At 38.8% G+C, this 4,008-nt stretch overlaps 1 long non-coding RNA gene across 1 annotated transcript; it reads left to right on the top strand.

Moving 5' to 3' along the window:
- Nucleotides 1-1,275: 1,275 nt before the first annotated feature.
- Nucleotides 1,276-3,048, top strand: LOC146318493 (uncharacterized). Its single transcript, XR_014771677.1, has 2 exons — nucleotides 1,276-2,048; nucleotides 2,537-3,048. It is a non-coding gene; the product is annotated as an uncharacterized LOC146318493 (long non-coding RNA).
- Nucleotides 3,049-4,008: the final 960 nt, after the last annotated feature.

The following is a 4,008-nucleotide window of genomic DNA, read 5'->3' as shown; positions in this document are numbered from 1 at the left end:
TTTGTAAAGGGACAAGTATGAAGCATAAATCAATGCCACACACCATAGCATTTATAACCTAAGCTTGCTCAATGTCCCGCCCACAGCACTATTTGGTCACATGTCACGACAAATAGCAAATCATCACTGAATGCCTAGTATCTAATTACAAATACTCAAATTACTGTGAGTAAGTCATTTTTGGGATACTTGCACTTATACTTATGAGTACATTTTCAAATCTGCACTTTTACTTGTACTTAAGTATGCATTACAAGATGCAGTCTACTTAGTTAATTTTAAAATCATAGTTGAGTACTGAGTACAATTGGATTATCCAAATCTTTCATCTGCATTTTATTAGCCAATAAGGTTGTAGAATCTTTCAATTAAAAAAACCCAAACATTACATTTAAAGCCATTGAGGGGCGAACAAGGAGAATTTGTTCGGATGCATGTACTTGGCAACAACAATAAACCAATGTCTATTTCTATATTTCTTTGGGTGCGGTGACCTTCACACAGGTAAATCATTACACATCCATTATTCGTCTCAGCCAGGTTTCCATTTAACTGGTTCAGTGTCCATCACAGGTGAGTATCCATTCAGCTGTTTAATTTCCAACACGTTGCCCATTTTTCCATGCTGCCACACACAGTCAAAAAACTGTTTGCTTGCCCTGTTCACACACCTGCTGCTCATCACCTGCCTCTTAGCTATATTACCTGCATTTTTTCTGCCCTAAACAACAAAACTGCATCTCTACATTAATTAAACCAAAAACAAAACAAATAAAAAAATATTATTGTGGCTCCAGCAAAGGTGATCAGATCACAAACAGGCCAATGAAAACAATGACAAACAAATGAGAAACAAAGCACAATGCTGCAGCAACACACATTTGGACCAAGAGTAATGTTTAATCATTAATCAATTAATAGCTGAATTTAACCATAACCATTAAAAATGTATTCACTGATATTCAATCAATAAACATGGCAGTAACTGCACCTCATTTAACTTTGTTTTGTCTGGTGGAGACATTTATTGAATAAGGAAAATTAAACATGCTCTGTATCTTATAAATTATCAATGATTATTTGATTGTTAGCATTTTCAACTATTGGTTCAGGAAAACACACAAAATTAACAAAGTTAGTTTGCAGAGGTTACATGATAGGGTCCAATGTATCGTGGACGATACAAAAGCACTCTTTTTACTAAATGGATTATAGCTCCGCAGTGCTGTGTGCTAGAGACTTACTTTAAAAAGCAACTGAAAGATGACACCTGCGCGGTTAGGAAAACCAGGTCCGACATGATGGTAGCCCTTCCAGATGCTTTGTAATCCAGCCTTGAACTTCAGTGACTTTTTGGAGTCCTTCCCCTTTAAATCCTTTAAATCCCCCATGATACTGGACGTTTTTTATGATTATTTATCCATTTTCCGCGCTGAAAACGGCCATTGTTGTCCTTAGCTTCGCTGTTAGCTCCATCCCCATAATGCTTTGTGTGTCTGTGGACCAATCAGAGTGGCCATGTGGGTCATGTGACATGTAAAGGTCTGTAAATGTCCAGGTCTCCAAATTCTCTGTGAACTGTGTGACAACTCGCTAGATCACCGCGATTTGTGTCTCTACACTGTACAGTGGACTGCTGAGACACTCAGAGTAAGAATAGAAGAGAGTTTATCAAGTAAATAATGTGCAGAGTGATATTTGTGCAGTTAGATGACATGGATAAACGTGTGTCCAGGACGTATGGATTATATCATGGATATGTAGTCATTTAGAGCTACATCGTGTTTGCTTCGCTGATCAGCCGACGACAGGCAGCCATGTTTGACCTACTTCTGACGGAACGACAGTGTGTGTGTTACTGCGTCACAGGAGAGAGAGAGAGGACACACAATGGATAATGGCGTCTTCATCACTGTGAATTTCCATGGAAAAAAACACTTGAAATGATTCTTCAAAGTGATGATGAAGAGGAGAAGAAATGAAGGGCAGAAAACTACCATCTGACAGATGAGTGAAGCTTTTCAAGACGGATTTGATCCAGCTGAAGAGTAAGTGACCTGTATTTATTTACAGTATGTATGACATGAATGACATGAATATGAAAACAATGAATATATGTACATGGGTAGTTCTTTACTTATTTGTATATTTGGTGCTTATTTGTGCAGATATCTAATAGAAAAAAGACATGCAGACACGAATGCATATAAAGGTGTTTTTCACAGCTGCGTGGTGGCTGGTGAGGGCAGTTGTTCTCAGTGAGGGCAGTTATTCTCAGTGAGGGGCAGTGATTCTGAGGGAGAATAGGAAACTGTGGGAGCACAGGATCTTTTATGGGGTGAGAGACTGTTTCTCAGAGTAGATAACTGCATGAACACAAGATGTTTTACTTTATGAATAAACTCTTTGCATACAGCACACAGCAGACAGAGTGTGTAGAACAGGTCTGCAGGTTTCAGTGATAGAAGTGAATAGAAAAACACTGATTTGTTATATACGATCTCATGTTTCTTTCTTTCTTTTGTTTGTTTTACAGTGGTGAAGAGCCTGACACCTCTGCTGCAGGACAACAGCCCATCCCCCCCTGTCTCACAGAGTCTTCATGAGGAAGCTGTCCAGCAGCTCAGCAGTGCTGATGCAGCTCTGGTTCCTTCTGTCAGGACACACAGGGACAACATATCCGTGTCAATCTCTGCTCAGACTGACAAAATCAGGTGACTTTTGCATAGAAACAAGACTTCCATACACTGCAGGCTGATGAAGCAGGTCAGTGAGTCTCCCCACTGGAAGTGCGAAGAGTCTGATGTGTCCCTCTGTCTCATTGCAGACAGGAACTGTCTTCAGGCATGACCTCCATAATTTTTATGGACAAAAAACGAAAGTACTTATTTTGTAAATATGTGAATAGTTTTGGTTGTCTGTTGACTTTTGGTTTTTTTCCTCTGATTACCAGGACCTGACAGAACAATATTCTAATGTCAAAAACCTTGGCCCAGTACTTTCTCTGTGTTTTGAATAAAATTAAGTGAAATTAAATTTCCGCCTGGATTTTTCTTTTGTTTTTATGGTCAAATAACTATTTGTACATTAATGTGACACCACTGCAGCTTATATATTCTGATAGCTTAGGTTATCCTGAAAAAAAGGTGTCTTTATTGTGCATCATGGGGGGATGTTTTACAAGCATTTTTACACTAAAAGACCAGGCGGATCTAAAGGCAAAAAAATAGGCTTAGACCCTATAGGGTTAACAGTTAAAAGTAACTAATACTCTGAGTAGTTTTTGCAATGAATACTTTGTACTTTTACTCATAAAGTATATTTCTAACACTAGTAGTTTTACTTGTAATTGAGTTACATTTTAGCAATGTCACAGTACTTGTACTTGAGTGCAGATGTTCAGTATTATTTCCAACATTGCTGAATGCTGCTGTGCTACCAGTATGTCAGCTGCCCAGTGAAATATAGGCTTAGTTCACACGGCAGTGAAAGTCACATGAAATCAGATTTTTTAAAATCCAACCTGGGTCGCTTTCAGAGGTGGTACTATATCAGATACAGGTCTGATATTTTGCAACGCGCCCGCCGTCTGAACAGTCATGTCGCGTTTAATGCAAGTTTATGTCACTCTAGAGCGACTGTGTGACAATTGTCACATTTGTGCGCCGGTTGTTGCTAAGAAAATGGATATTTACAGTATTTTAAATAGTGTAAATGGCCGATGTTCTTCTTTTCCATTCCCTTCAGAAATAATTACACTAAAATGTTAAGAGTTTTCCTAATTCGTTTGGCTGCGATAGTAGATTTCGAACAGAGTAACATAAAGGGGTGCATTTCAAGGCAGGGGTGCATTTCTCAGCACAACACTGTAAACAGAGCGCTGCACGTGACGTCCTGACATCTTTGTCTCATCCGTTCAGGGCCGTGGACTGTTCACACAGGAATCAATGTAGGTCAAATATAGGTCACATTTAAAAAGTAATGTGAAACAAAAAAATTGGATCTGTG

This window comes from Lutjanus erythropterus, chromosome 12, assembly GCF_056507025.1.
Source record: "Lutjanus erythropterus isolate fLutEry1 chromosome 12, fLutEry1.hap2, whole genome shotgun sequence".
In the NCBI taxonomy this organism is placed as follows: Eukaryota; Metazoa; Chordata; class Actinopteri; order Lutjaniformes; family Lutjanidae; genus Lutjanus; species Lutjanus erythropterus.
Note: the sequence above shows the minus strand (reverse complement) of the source record. Positions and strands in the feature narration are given on the sequence as shown.